This window comes from Marmota monax, unplaced genomic scaffold (assembly GCF_021218885.2).
Source record: "Marmota monax isolate L192 unplaced genomic scaffold, Marmota_monax_Labrador192_F-V1.1 WCK01_AAM20220418_F8-fsc00126, whole genome shotgun sequence".
Lineage (NCBI taxonomy): Eukaryota > Metazoa > Chordata > Mammalia > Rodentia > Sciuridae > Marmota > Marmota monax.
In genome coordinates, this window is record NW_026695245.1 from 703,792 (window position 1) to 720,274 (window position 16,483).

At 37.7% G+C, this 16,483-nt stretch overlaps 1 protein-coding gene across 4 annotated transcripts in view; it reads left to right on the forward strand.

The window, feature by feature from the left end:
• The first annotated feature begins 262 nt into the window (after positions 1-262).
• Chst9 (carbohydrate sulfotransferase 9) overlaps positions 263-16,483 on the forward strand; it is a 268,994-nt gene continuing 252,773 nt past the window's right edge. For all 4 annotated transcript variants that reach the window (XM_046433284.2, XM_046433295.2, XM_046433305.2 and 1 more), the window contains exon 1: positions 263-458. The gene's annotated coding sequence lies outside the window, so the exon portion shown is untranslated. The remainder of the gene's footprint in view (positions 459-16,483) is intronic.

A 16,483-nucleotide genomic window follows, 5' to 3' on the forward strand; every position in this document is an offset into this window, starting at 1 on the left:
AAGAGCAGAAGGGGAACCAGGAAAGCCACTGAAGGCAAGCTCTTCCTTGACAGGCAAAGAGGTGGCACTTGAGCGATGGGACGGACCCCGGGCGGGGGAACCGAGGACCCGTCACCGGCGGACGACAAAGGCCGCGCAAAAGCAACGCAGGGCGGGCGGCGGGCGGCGCGGGAGATGAAAAGCGGGAGGCGGAGCTGCGGGGCGGGCGGGGGCGCGGGAGGCGGCGGGCGCGGAGGCGGCGCTGCAGCCCCAGCCCGGCCGGACCGCGGAGGCCAGGCGCCCGGCTCAGCGCTGCCCGTACTCCCGGCGCCGCGCTCCGCTCCCGGCCACCTAACGGCCCGTGGCCGGCAGGCGTCCACGAGTTTGCCCCGGAGCGCGGGGAAGTTTTCTGCCCGAGCTCCGCTCCTGCAAAAGCAGTACCTGCCGGCGCCGGGCGGCTCCCCTGGACTCCCCGCGAGGTAACCGCGCTGGGGCTGGGGGCTGGGGGACCCGAGGGCCAAGGCTGCAGGGCGCCGCCTCGCACCCGCGGTGGAGCGGGCTCTGGGTGGGCGGGAAGTGCATCCGCACCTTTGCAGGTACTTCACCGCCGCGGGATGAAGGAGGCATGTCACCTTTCCTTGCTCTCCCCGCGCCAATGTCTCAACCCACTTGCACCCACTTTATTAGCTGGGTAGGGGTGGTGGTGGCGGGAGATGAAGTGGGGTCCGAAGACTTGGAGAGGGGCTGATGGGGGAGGAACTTGTTAGCCACCTGTTCTGGAGTCCTGGGTCCCGGTGGGGCACCCTAATCTCCAGGACTCTTGCTGCTAGCCCCCACGTGGGGCTTGTAGAGGTTCCAAAGGGGACGTCAATTAAGCACTGTCTTGAGTTTCCGATGCCGGTTGACCGGGTCTTCCAGAGTGTTTGGCAGAAAGTGGAGCATCTCCGCGGTGGTGTCTCCTTTGCGTCAATCCCAAACTCAGCGCGACCTTGCTGATGCTGCGGGCGAGGTGGGAGGGAAGTTGAGAGGACACGGAGCTCAGGTTCCATCGTGGCCTCAGCAGAGGGGTTGAAAGGGGCGCTATGAGGTGGGCTCGTGGAGCGGAGCGGGTCAGAGAGAGAGAGAGAGGATGAATTGCTTGGTGGTTTTGTCACTTGCTGCTGCTGTTACTTTCTCACGGTTACCCGCTCCCTTCTGCCCCGTTTGAACATCCTGTCTATCAGCATGTTTCTGTTGGAAGGCTAAAAGGTGTTACGTTTGATGCCTGTCAGGAGTTATTTCCAACTAAGTTCACAGGTGCTAAGTCTAGAGCTGCCGCCCCTCTTCCCTCCCCTCCCCGCAGGTCCGCCCCCGACTCCCTCCCACATGCAAACTGTGCCTGAATAATTCCCAGGATTTTGGAAGGAATGGCATGTAAATAATATGGAGTGTGTTTGTGTGACTCCCCCGCCCCATTGTGCTATCAGATCCAAATCAAGACATTGCGGATGTCTAACAGGACTCCTTTTAGGCAGGTTCCCCCCCCCCTTTTAGAATATGGTTAACAAATGCTTATTTTTCTTCTCTTTCACTCCAAACTTTAATCTATCTCTATGCATTTTTTTTCCTTTTCTATTACTATACCTCTTGGTTTAAAAGACGTGGACTTTTGGACTCACACAAATGCACCAAAATATACTGTGACCATATTTAATATTTATCTGTCTCCCTGATTGAGTGGCCTGCCACCTGCCAATTCCAGTACATAATTGTAACACCATATGCCAGTCTACCAAATTGAGGATACGAAAAATGTTATTGTTTTCTATGGGCAAAAGTAGCCTGACTACCAAATTTTATTATTGCTGAAAGTGTTTTTAAGAGCTTCAGTCAAAGTGAATCAGATTAACAATAAAATTGAAATTCTATCTGATACATTCAAACAAAATAAAGTACCTGGGCACTGATAATTGACTGGTAATTGAGGGAGAATTAAAATCTTCTCATCACATGGAAAACATTTTGAGTGAATACTAAATAAGAAATAGCACACATTGAATGCCTTGAGAAAACAAGGATTTTCTTATTTCATGTAGTTTTTATTTCCTTTGTTATAGTAACGTCCTCCAGAAAATGAGCACCTTGCATATAGATGTTGGTATGTACTAACTAAACACCATATTTTGTAATACAGAGGCTTGGTGACAGTCCAAATGCATAAATGTTTTAAATCATTACCAACCATCTGTTCTCTCCCACTCACTTAAAGTGCAATATTTTATTTTCACAGGTATCACTACATACATACTCATTTCATACATTTCCATGAACATCCTGAAGCCTCACCTGGTGGTATGTGATGTTGATCTGAGTTTGGCAAGTGTTGTGTTTAGCATATAAGCTCCTCTTATAAGCCTTTCTTCTTTTATTTTCAATCAAAGAAGAAATCAAAAAAGTTTTAGAGCATTTATGCCGAGGCTGAAATATACTCCAGAGAAATCTGCTCACCAACCACTACCTTTTGGTTAGCAAGAGAAGCTGAAAATTAGTGCAGATCTAGGCTCCTCCTCATGACATTCTTTCCCTTCCTCCATGGTCACAAGCATAGCATTTGATGTTCTAAAGCAGTGGATTAAAACCCTTAACTTCAGAAAGTTAGTGCACTTTCCACATGAGCATAACACCTTCCAGGGAAAAATTTTACAAAATGAGAAACGAACTTAATGTTCCAGTCTACATATTAATATACCTAAGAAATACAAATTATTCCCCACACTCCTATTTGCACGTATGGATAGCATGGGATATTATATATATGGATGAAATGTTTATCTAGAAAGTATTCTTTATGTCTGTGTTTGTGAGTCTGGATGAGTTAGTATGTAATAAGCCACTGTTCATGTCATCATTAAAGAGACCTTTGAGGTTTTGGGTGCCCCCCCAACCAAGAATAATTCCCCATTCGGTGCTGTTTGTTATAACTAGTACTGCAATGTTAGGGTGTTTTATAGCCTCAAATTAATTTGCATAATAAATGTGTGTTGTTTGTTCAGTGCAGCCAGAACCTTAGGACTAATCTTTTAACTCAACTCTGGGCACAGTGTCCCAAAGTTAATGGTGAGCTTGCTAATACTTTGCAAATAACTGATATGTACTTGAGGAACATTAAAAACCTAGGACAACACAGGACTTTGCAATACACTGTTTCTGCCTTGAAAATATAAACATTATCTAACTTAGAACCAGTATAACATTAAAAAGAATGAATCCAAACTATAGATAATGTTGAAAGTAAAGTTGCCTTTAAAACTATGGTCTAATTTAAACCTTTGGTTCTTAGATAAAAATATGCTACATCTTATTTTTCTGTATACTAAAAATGAATTAGTAAGGGGAAACAGTTTCACCGTATGTAGCAAGCACTCTAAATTATTCATGTTAATGAAAGAAATAGAGGCAAAGATAATCTAAAATCATGGTTATTTAAAAAGTCATTTGTGTTTGTCTTTGGAATGTATTACATGTTTGATTTGAAAAAAGATTTTCATCGTTATTGTGGGCAAATTGCCTTTCTAATTATTTTGTTTTGTTCAGGTTAATTTTTAAATGAGCTAACATACCTCAAACACCAAAACTCATTTCTGAGGAGGTGGGGCAGATGGGCAACTTGCCCAGAAAAATTAGCTGGGTTGCAGGAAAAAGAAAACCTGGTAGGAAGACCTTCAAGTAGATATATAGAATTCACAGAAAGATAATCAGGAGTTTATTGTATATCTATTTAATGGATGTGTGTGAAGAATTACACAGGTTTCTTGAAAATATAAAGGTTCTTTTTTTAGTCAAAATTTGAGAACTTCAATCCCACTTCCCATGTAGCAGAGGTTATCAACATTTTAAGAAATTGTTTTAAAACCAAATAGGAACATACTAATTTTCATATAAATTTTTATACTTATTTTGATATGAAATATTTGAAAACCAAAAGGAACATACTAATTTAAACATCTTACTACAGAGTTTTGGAGGTTTTTTCCTGAAGCATACATCTGTGTATGGTGTTAAGTGACATCCCTAAGCCTTATCATGCACTTTCTAAAAGCAGCAGCAGTAAGAAGCCATCTGAATAAGGGGTTTGGTCCATTTGATCTCTGTACCTGTGCTTCAAATCAAAAACACATTTCATCAAAGGGAAGCTCTCAAGCATCTATTGTTACCGTGGACCTGGTTAGATAAAATAGTTGAAATTCAGCAAGACTGTCAATTTAACAGATTTCTATTGTGTTTTTCAAAAGCTCTAGGGCAAAATTGGTTGTGGATGAAATAGTTACTTGAACAAGAAGCTGATTCACACCACAGCAGTTGCAGTTAAACACCTTATTTGTAATCAGCATTTAGCAGTATATGGATTGTGGTGACTTGTTGGTTCCATGGTCTCAGAATTTGGGAAACTTTTGTGTTGAAGGTTAGACCTGCCAAAATATATCATTGGAAAAACAGTTAAGATCATTTTTTATTTCAAGCATCATATCCAAACTCTAACTTTCATAGAATTAAAGAGAATGGTAATAGAAAAGCAGATGGATCCCTCAGAATGAAGACTGTTCTCATTATCAGTGTTCTTATTGCTTAAAGGGTAAGGATACCTTTTTTTTCTTTTCAGGGAACATTTTCATTTTTTATAAGGCATGACATTTTTATAGATTGGACGGGACTGAATATTTTAAAACAAGTACTGTGATTGGAAACATAAAATTTGAGACCCACAGGTTATATTTTATAGACCTTTATTAAGGGAATTGGTTTCTTCTGATCACTACCTCAGTATTAGAATCAAAATTAAGCTTTTTTTTTTTTTTTGTTACAGAGCTAAGAAGGACCTTAAAAGTAATTTATTCCAATGAGCTGTTTTACAGTTAAGGAAACAATGAGGGCCCACAGTGATCATGATGAACTGCTAAAGGTCACACTGGTAGTTAGAGGCACAAACTAGAAATTTCATGAACTCACTCTGACCCAGCTACCCTGTAGTAAATTGAGTAGTCAGATATGGAGTTAACCCTTGCTGGCCATCACAGTATCAACTAGTACACAGTAGTCATGATGTACAGTGGTACAGAGGTAATTGCAGATGGCTGAGGTTTGCTGTCTTCTGTCATACACTGAATAGTCACTGGGATATGGACTGTGGTCCTCAACCCTCAGAAGTTCTGTCTTGTTGTTGTTGTTGTTGTTGTTATTATTATTATTATTATTATTATTATTATTATTATTATTTGATACCAGGGATTGAACTCAGGGACACTCAACCACTGAGCCACATCCCCAGTCCCCTTTTTTTTGTATTTTATTAGAGACAGGGTCTCACTGAGTTGCTTAGTGCCTCACTGTTGCTGAGGCTGGCTTTAAACTCACAATCTTCCTGCCTCAGCCTCCTGAGTGTCTGGGATTACAGGCGTGCACCACTGCACCAGCTTTTCCTCTGTTTTAATAACAAATATTTTGTGCTGCCTTCTTTAATTTCTTCAAATGTAATTCATAATTAGAATAATTGCTGAATATAGCTGTAATTAAAAGGAACAATAAAGTTAAAGTAATTTGTAATAATATGAATTTCTCTGTACTGTTTGGGGTGACTTCATTAGAACACAAAATACAGAGCTTATATATATGTATATGTGCATATATGTATGTGTTTATATGTTTATGTGTGTGTGTGTGTAAACACTAAATTTGAATTTAAAACAAATAAAAACATCAGAAAACGTCCATGCAATAAGTTCAGGAAAATGAAGGAATGAAGATAAACTAAAGGTGGGTTAGGAAAATTAGAAACCAGATTTCTTTGTATATGATAACTGTAAGGAGAACATAATGGTAACTGTCTAGGGAAAATTTGCCAAGTCAAATCCTAAACTGTAAGAGTAGAGAAAGCACAGAAGTATATTTTGCCAGTAAGAGAGTGGATATTATTAATATACTTCCACCAAAATTCCAAAATGACTTCATGGGGAATTTCCATGTTTTACATATTAATGTGTGTTCGACTTCAAGGAACTCGACAGTTTACCTGCCATATCATAAATAATAAACAAAATATTTCTGAGATGAAATTATTGACTTGTGCTGTTATTTTCTTGTTTATTTTCTATTAATATAACAGTCTATCAATTCTCGAGTTAAGAGATGGAATATACAAAATGATTCAATAATTCATCAGAGCAACCTTATTATAAATTGCTGGACTTTGGGTGGAAGTTCTTACAAATCTTTAATTGTGATTGTGTACCAGATTCTACAGGTTGATACTCCCAACAACTTTAGTTCATTGGGATGTGTGATATTATATGAAATATTTGGAAAGAGCCATCATTAAGTGTCCCCCACCAAAAGCCAGAGTAAACCCCCCCACACCTGCCTCCAGTAATTTTAATAACTCTTGAGTGGATACAACCCTTCCTGAAATATTCCCAAGGGATGATGAGCCATCAAGCTAAAGAAACAAGATTTTTATGTAGGTGGAGATTATCTTTCTTGCCACTACTCATCTGTCCACATTTCCTTTAAGTGGGGTCAACCCCTTTGCCCACTGGTCTCCTGCCTCAATGGAAAACCACAGACTAAAGTCTGCCCTCAAACTCAAGATCATGCTCTGAGCTTTTTCTGTCATTGTCACCTTTGTAAAAACTCACTTCTTCTGGTCCTTATTTCCCTTAGGAATCTATCTTTTGTGGGTAAATATGAGTGTTGACAAACTAATGTACAAGCAAATTAATATTTCAGTTCTTCCAGGCCTTAATCTTGCTTCAATATGGAGCTCCAGAAATTGAAACTTTTATATATATATAAAATAAGCGAGGGTAGTACTGAAGTTCTACAGTAAAAGGTGTCTCTATGGCTAGAATGTGGTATACACACACACACACACACACAAACACACATACACACATACACACACACACACGCCATTACATACAAAGTTAGAGAGAGAATGCATTCATAATTCACACATATATGCATGTTTATGTATTATGTATGTATTACATATGTTCATCATTTTAGGCACAGAAAAATACAGGAAAGGTGTTATTAAAAGTTTGTATTTTTAATGCCCTCAAACATGCTTATGCAAACAGGAACTGCAGTAGTTCAATATTGGAAGTTACACATAATATGTCGTCCTGTGAAATGTGTTTATAGCAGAGGCTAAAATCTATTACCAACTCAAACTGTTGAATTAGCATTCTATTATATCATTTGAAATAAATGTGCCTGTGCTGGCATATTGGAGTCAGGGGTATAGTGAATTTTGTTGTCTGTCTTAGAGGTATTTAATCTGTGTACTGTTTACATGCTAAAGGCATTCCAACACATATTCTCTGCAAAATATATAGTATTTGTAGAGAAATGAATGGGCGTGAACATACTTTATATACAAAGATATGAAAAATTGTGCTCTATATGTGTAATAAGAAATGCAATGCATTCTGCTGTTGTGTATTTAAAATAATAAAATCAATAAAAATTGAAAAAATTAAAAATAAATAAATAAAAGAGACCAGAATGCTCAGAGAGAGAGAGAGAGAGAGAGAGAGAGAAATTAGAGAGCTCGGAAGATAACCTGTATATACCACATAGAGGAGTGAATAGAATCTCAGAAGCAAGGAGAAGCCTGAAAGTTAAACCTGAATTTTCTTTCAGTGTTCTATCAGACCATGGTGCAAGACCTGCTCTTGAGAATGAAGAGGTAAAGTGAAACACCATTTTAGTATTTGCTTTAGCAAATATCTTGAACTTACCAAACTGTAGAATTTTTTTTAAAAAATGAGATTATTTTCCCACTCAGACTCAGTTTTATGTGTCTTTTAGAACATTGTACATCTTATTCTTTCTAAAGAAGAAAGAAGCTTTTTTGTTGTCAACCTGAGATTGAAGTCATAGTATGGCTGCAGTGTGTATGTGAATAAACAATTGCTTTGACACTGACCCTGGATTCTGGACATAGAAAGGCCACATTTCACCCAAATCAGGAGAAGCAAAGCAGCTTTTCCTGCAAAGGAGATGCAGCAATTGTATAGAGCACAATTTGCTCTATGATTGTTTTGCCGTCTGTGGTTCATCCTTCCTAGAAGCTTTTTGGTCAATTGAATGGCCCAACATTCAACCTCAGGCTGACCCCTAACTTTATTCCTTTTACTTTTGTTACAATTTCTAATACGAGTGTAGCTGTAGCGGTGCAAAGGGAATTGAGAGAAGATGAAATTGAGGTTGTTGGATTGTGGAGGTGATAAGGAGAATAAGGAGCTGCTTTCATTTGAGCACCACAGAGATCTATAGAGGCAATGAAATTTTACTAGACTATCTGCCGTTTCTTGTTCTGCTTTTTATTCATGTATGGAATAGAGGCAAAGATTATGAAAGCAAAAGCCCTCCTTCCTCTTTGTACTGTTAACTGTGATACATGAGAAAACCTTGTTTGTCAGAATAAACATGTATGGCACATTCTGGCCACAGAGACTCCTTTTACTGCAAAACTTTGGTACTACATTCACCTGAAATCAAAACTCTAAAGAATCAAGATAACAAAAAGAAAAATACACCAACCAGTTCAGGTGACAATAAAAATTTCTGAAGTTTCTATTGGTTCTGTATAAAGATGGGAACAACTCTGTCGATGCAAACAAAGAATATAATATTTTCCCATCAGTTTCAGAAGAAAGAAGCCCCAAATTCCACTTAGTTTTGTAGTCATTTCTATTGTGCTCTCTCGCTCTCTCTCTTTTTTAATCACACAGGGAATTAAAGCTGTGACAGCCTACTTTAAGTAAATATTGTCTGTGAGGATTAAGGCAAAGACTATCGTATTGATTATGTGCTTAAAAATAAATTTCAAAATTAAAATACAGGCAATATTTGTTAGAAACATCATTAAGTATTTTTTTCCCACAGAATTCTGTGAACAGGAAGTTAAAAGGAAAATAATTTATTTCTCCTCAAAAAATCAATTTCTCAATTATTAAAAAATGCTAAGGTGCTAGTGAAATTTTGGGACTAAAAAACAATATGTACCAATACCTGTTTATCTTCTAACATTGGCACTTTGTTATCAATCAGAACTTTTTTTTTCAGAGAGTAAGTTTCCTTTGCTCTGACAGGGCTAGCATTCAGTTGTATGCACTGCTACTATCTTTCTGGTTATTTGTAGTGGGAGTGTAAATTGTACTAATGGTTAAATAGTTTAAATTCTACTCCTGTACTACCAGGAACACTTTTGTAACTTGAGCCTATGGATATATACACGCCCTAACGAAGTCTGTCTTTCTTTTTTTCAGACTTTACTTATCAGGGAATTATAACTGTGTAGAATAGAAATGAATTTTCAAATCACTCAATTCCCAAATACCAAGATTTTCTAACCACACCGACATCAAGTGCTACCTGTTACCGAAAGCTCAGTCCTTTTCCCTGGTGCCAATTCATGCCAATTTAATAACAAGGAAACAGTTTTGAGAAAAAGAAAAAAGGAGAAGAACAGGGGACTCCAATCCCAGAGGCTGTGGTTCTGCCCATAAGGGAGAAGAGAGGTGTTTTAAAGAAGCTCTTCAAAGGCTCCATTTCAGGTGTCCCCTGATGGTGTGTTGAAATACACTTGTTAATTTGGGAGATAGTCACTTCCCAGATCTTCTGGTGACATCTCTTCCTGTGGTAAGTGTTTGTTCAAGGAGAGATAACTTGGCCTCTGATGGGAAAAGGTAATGTTGTTCCCCACCCCTAGGTTATGGAGGGGGAGAGGGAGAAGAGGAAGAGAAAACAACTGGTCCCTTTTAAACTAAGCAGCAAGGGCTATCTCCAAAAGGCAGAGTGAACCACTGTTACATACCCAGTAAGAACTGCTTGAAATTTAATGTAGAACATTCCAAAAAATTAATTACAGCTCAGAAAAGCCCTCTAAATTCCCATTTAGGTATTTGCTATCTCTTCTTGTCTGTCTTAATCAAACATCAAGGGAACTGTGTCTAAATCCAACTTGGAACCTCTGCCCAAGGTACTCTAAGCCTCCAGGTTTCCCAGAGCCCAATCTAAGTTTGATTCTTGACAGTCCCTTTCCTTCAACCCCAAAGGTCTTCCACAAGTCCTTCACTTGTGCCTCCAAAGTACAGGACCCACATGCTTCTGCCATCGCCCAAGTCTACATTTTCAGCTTCCTTTGGGTAGGTAACTGCAGGGGCTCCTTAACTCATTTGGCATTGCTTCCCCTCCACATCCACATCCACCCTCCAGAAGAATGCCAGAGGAGCCTTGTCACAATGCACATATAATCCTTATGACCCCTCTGACTGCACACACCACTTGCTCTGTTCAAGGCAGTGTCTAAAACTAGGAACCTGGTTCTTGTGCAAAGCCCAGAGAGGTCAGCCTTTCCCAGTCTCATCTCCTTGCTGCTCCCCTTCTCCCTCTGCCTCGGAAGCCTGGCTGACTTCCATTTGCTCTACCTACCAGGCTCTCTCCCATCCTCACAGACTCAGACCACCATACCCAGACACTGCCTGATTCATTCTTTGTTAACACTTTTAAAATAACTAAAATGTCAGTTCCCCACATGTGCCATCTCTTCTCTACTAGACTGATTCAAATGTTCTTATAATCTACATACACATACATATATATTTGCATGCATAGAAATTTGTACATATTTATGTATCCATATCCTTCACTATAGTTAGAAAAGTTGTAAAATCACATTTATTTGTGTAATTATTTAATTAACCACTTAGGGACCTATCTAATTTTGATGGTCCTTGTATTCCTAGCAAATGCCCAAATGCCTGATTCAAGGACAGAGTGGAATAGCTCTTCAATAAATGTTGGATGGACTTGTTTTTCTTTATCTCTCTACATGCATACATATATACTGCACAAATTCATATTCTAATGAAAAATAAATAATGAATGCCAGCTATAAGCCTCACTTTTTTCTTCGTGACCTCCCCAAATATCATGCTCCTCTTCTCTCTTTTCTCTCAACAGTGCAGAGGTGACTTAAATAATACTACATTTACTTAGAAAATGAGGCTGGTCTGTTTATTACTCTCCTCCAAAACAAATTCCTAGGCATGCATTTTTACTATTTCCTATAGCACGTGAAATTTTTGATAATTTCTGGAGTTTTAAAAAGGTTTTACTTTGAAGGGGGTTTATGCTGTTCTGTGTGTACACATTTCAGCATGAAGCAGTGGTTTAAGCTGTGCCCATGTTGGAGAAAAGAGAAAAACAAATCCTCTGACTTACTATTCACATGGCTCCCATATGAAGATAAAGGAGATTAAGGAGAACAAAAATTAAAATAAGAATAAATATGTGAAGTTGAAAGAATAATGTAAAAGTATATTATAATTTAAAGGTTCACATGTTTAAGAATTACACAAAGCCTTCACGCTAGGATGGAAATTGTTAAGGAAGAGATTGGACGCTTACTATGTTTTATGAGCTATGCTAATATTTGTGCCTACATTCAAATTGCTGCATTAACATTGAGCTGGGTTGGCTTCCTTCTAATTGAAGACTTTCCTGCTTGAAGTATTTTAGGGGACCCTGATAATTCTAGAATACCTGGTGCCAGAAATCAAGGAATTGCTCAAAAACTGATGGGGACATATCAGAGGGACATAAGATACAGGTTTAAGGGACTCCTGCTGGCCAAATTTGAGATCTTGTGAACATAAAAAGTAATGACATATGTAACGGATTAGAGCACATTAAATAAGAAAAAAATCCACCTGCTACTGGTGTGTATATGAGCAGATAGAGTAGATAGGAGGAAAGCTCTGCTTCACTGAGGCTTACAAGCTGATAAGTGGAAGAAACGATGGAATGATAATACTATGTTTGCAACCACCGATTGCAAGAATAATCAAAAGATGTTCCAATATTGGGTGAATGGTTGCTGGGGAAAGGATAGTCACACAAATCATTTTTTTAATTATAAGGGGGAAAAATACCTTTATAAGAAGCCAAGACACCAAATAAAACAAATGATCAGACTTGACATCACAAATCTGAAATCATGTGCCTTTGGTATGGTACATGGAAAAGGATGCACTTGCTTCTTCAATATTCTGTCAAAAAAAGTTTAGAACCAAATTACGAAAAAATAATCAGACAAATTCAACTTGGTGAATGTTCACCAATACAACCAACCAGGACACTTCAGAAATGTTAATGTTATTTTAAAAATAAGAGTCTGGACAATTGTGCAGGACTAAAGAAGACTTGGAGACCTGGCAACTAATTGCAACACGTTCTTCTTGATTGGATTCTGGATAAGAGGGAGTTACAAAGGATATTAGTAATGGGACCACAGGAGAAGTGGTCTATAGAGCAATGGTGTGATGTGAATGTAATATTCATGTTAAATTTCCTTAATGTGTGATAATCATACTGGAGTTATATAGGAGATTATGTCTTTGGGAGAGGGTATACTTAAAAGTATTTAGGGATGAAATTTCATGAGCACTGCAACTTACTTTCCCATGCTTCAGCAACAATCTTTTTAAAGTGTGAGTGATAAACAGATATGATGAATGTCAACAATTGTTTAATGTAGATTCAGTTTGTAAAGACTATTCATTATATTATTGTGGATCTTCTCTGTATGCTAGACAATTTTTTTAAATAAAAAGTTGAAAATATTCTATGATTTTGAGCCAACTGTCCAAATGATGAGATAATTTTTATATATTGAAATGAGCTGACATGTTCAAAAGGTTTTTTTAACCAATTAGTATCCTCTAAACTAGCTAAATATCTTTCTTCAGCATGCCATAATAATTCTATAGCTTATATTTAGACACTTAAGAAAAAGCTATCTGTAAAAGTATATGTTGCAGGCAATATAGGGGTTAAAGCTTAAGATGGTAGTATTAAAAATATTAAAATACTACTTTTTCTGTTTCTCATATATATGAAAACTTTTCAACATGGGAAACCTTAAGGGGAAATTAAGCATCTATGGGAATATATCATTTTCTTCTGCCATATTGTTCCTAAACATTGGTGCTTGCCCACAAAAATAAGCCTAAATTTACTGATGACTACTACTAAAATCTGTACAACCTAGCAGAATGCAATGTGCATTGTAGACTAGATCCCAGGAAGATTTAAGATGCAGCGGGATTCTCAACTGCACATTGTCAGGAAGTGCAGCAAGCACTGTGAGTACTTCTGTATTAGAAAACCATACTTAAGGTCCAACAGCATACATTTATGAATATCAAAAAACAAACTTTCCCTTTAGTTAAAAAATAGTTATTGAGGATCAGTTCTATGTGAGGCACAAAGTAAATGAGGTTGAGTAAAAATTCTTACAAAATTTATAAATAAAAATGTATTTCTTCAGAAAGATTTAAATTTAAAAATATTTATTTAAAATACACCTTCTACTATTAAAACATATGATGTCACATTCCTACTCAGGTTCCTGCAGAAGTGCTTTGCCTTGTGCTAAGATAATGTTTAGGGCTCTACAGGGTATGTATTTTCACGTAACCACAGGAAGTGGAGAGGTATTTTTTGATATATGATATTAACAAAAGAACCTATAGCCAGGTACAGTGGTGCATGCCTGTAATCCCAGAACTTGGAAGGCTGAGACAGGTGGATTGCAAGTTGGAGGCCAGCCTCAGCAACTTTTTGAGGCTCTAAGCAACTTAGCGAGACCCTGTCACAAAATTTTTAAAAATTACATATAACAACAAAAAGGTTTGAATTTCTGAAAAACCTGAAAAAAATGGTGCCCCTTATTAGGAGAAGGATTGGAATTTTTGAAAAATCTGGAAAAAAAAAATGGTCTCTTGATACTGACAACCTATACTGTCCAAAATTTCACTATAGTAGATTCTCCTTGAAAAAAAAAAAAAATGCACACACACACGCACGTAGTTCATTTGTAGCTTGTATTAACACAAATATCAGTAATTTATTTGAACTAGGTATTGTTTTAATAAGGGGAAAATACTAAAAATTGTTATGGGGAAGGAGCTATCATTAGAAAGTTTTGATCATCTTCAAATAAATGTAATAATAGCTTTGCTCAGACACCATCACCCTCTGCCACTCCCAGCCTCTCATGTTTGTATTAGTGGTGAAACAAAGGGTACCAGGATACCCACAGTGCTACCGAGAGTTTTAAGACCTGAGAGAACTGGATGGAATTGAATTTAGTGATCTTATTAAACTTTTAATATATTTTTATTTCATATTTTTTCAAAAAGTTCCAAGACCATGAATAACAAGTGAAAAGTTTGAATTTATAGCAATAGGAAAGGCGGACTTCCATACAAAATTTGGCATTAAAACAAAGCAGCTATGCAAACAATTTGTGTAGGTAATTATTGGCTGGAAGCTATTTATACTCTAAGTTTATTGCATATACACATATGATAATAAGACTTTGCACAAATGAAAACTTTTGATCATAAATCCATGTAAAAGATTTTGCCTTGGGAGTAATTCTGGATGTTATGAGTATATTTGAATTCCCTTGCAAACAATGCAGATTTCTAGACCAAGTAAGTACCCATTTTTCACTCATGATATTTAATAGGTCATTGTACCTAAAGTCTTAGAAAGGACAAATGTAGTTGTTCTATCTGTACACGTATTAAAACCTTGCAACTGCAGAAGAAATTGCAAAGTAGAACTGTGAATCTTGTCACCAGCAGTAACCTAGACTATAGTCAGACTCATAATTATCAGAAATAAATACCTAATCTTTACCTGAGAAGTCCTCTTATCATTACATATTGGAGTCATTGATTAACTGGGGTCTTTGTGGTGTCTACTTAGTCACTTAGAAAAAGCATTAGTAGAATAAAAAGCATTAGTAAAATAAAATCTAGCACAGCTGTGTTAATGAATCTAATACATTTATAACACTTAATGGAATTGTACACTTCTCCCACCTAAGCCAGTTTCACTATATGTTAATAAAAATCAAACGTAGTATCCTTCCATTCCCCTTTCTTGTTTTAGATTTTGGTTTTTAATTTTTATTATTATGTTGTATTTCATATTTAGATGAAAGCAGTGCTCAAAAATCAGTCTTTTCAGGACTGTTTTCCTTTCTGCGTTATTTTGGTTTATGTTGGAGAGCTGATTTCATTAATAAGAAGTTTATCCTAGAAGAACTCATTGTGGACTATTCTTCCTGATTTTCCGTGCCTAATCCACATCTCCCCTACCTCCACCCTTTCCCCTTGTCTCTGGTCCATAAGCCTTTTTCTGATAGTTTTCCATTCTTGAAGGAGACCGACAAGGTGAAATGGCAAAAGGTGGTGTACTGGGCTGTCTACAGGTCTGGTATGGGTCTTGTCCAGAATATTCTGTCTCACCAAAATCATTTCATTTGCCTTCACGTTGGAACATTCAGAAGCTTGTAAGTCTGTGTTGTGATTTGGTGGTCACAGCTCCATCCCTTTTCTTCCATAGTAGCTCCAGCATGGAGACCGCTCCATAGCTAATAAAAGTGGTAAGTGACTGTGTTATTTTCTTCAGCCCCATGTCCCCAGCCATTCTGAGTTTCAACAGGGAAACATACACTTCCCACATAGCCTATTTATGCCCCAGATCTCACTGTTCCAACCTAAGTTTTTCTGGACAGACTTTTGAGACTATATTGTTCTTATGAAAATCTATCCAGCTCCAGGTTTGAGAATGGTTTTATCAATTCTTACCTTTCTCTTATTTCCCTCCAGATTTTAAAGAATTTGGCAGGTATTCTTTGCAGTTATTAGTTAGTTCTTGTCCTTTTCTTATTTGATTAAAAATGAAGTTCTTGGGCTGGGGCTGTAGCTCAGTGGAAGAGCACTTGCCTAGCATGTGTGAGGCACTGGGTTTAATTCTCAGCACAACATACAAATAAGTAAAATAAAGGTCCATCATCAACTAAAAAAAAAAAAAATGAAGTTCTTTTCCTATTTTGTGTACTTACTATTTTTTATTATATTATTTCAAAGAAAAAAAGTGAAGTTAAAAAGGCTTTACGTCACCATTAGCAGATATTTCAGAGTTCTAGTCACTAATTTATTTGCATTAAATATTGTATTAAATGCAGAAATTACATAAATTGATAATTCTAAAAATAATAAAAAATAAGCAGGGTGTGCCTGCTCTGAATATAAGGAGAAATAACGTTTTCCATGTCCTCAAGGTGTCCTGCTTTTGTCAGGGGAGAGTAACCACTGAGATCGACACAGCATCTCGACTGTTTCATACAGTGAAGGTGTATTTCCACTCAAGTCACAATCTGATGACGATCAATGGAAACATTCTCTTCCAGGAAGATTTCAGGGATCCATGTAACTTTCACTTAACAGTTCTGCAGTCTTTCTGTGCCTTGAAGTCTTCCACTGTTTCCTCTGCAGATAAGAGAATAGAAAGATAATGTGAAGAACTTGTAAGATATTTGTAGGGGCCAAGCCTCACCGTGGTATGTATGACTTTTATTCATATTTCACCTTATTGCAAAGGG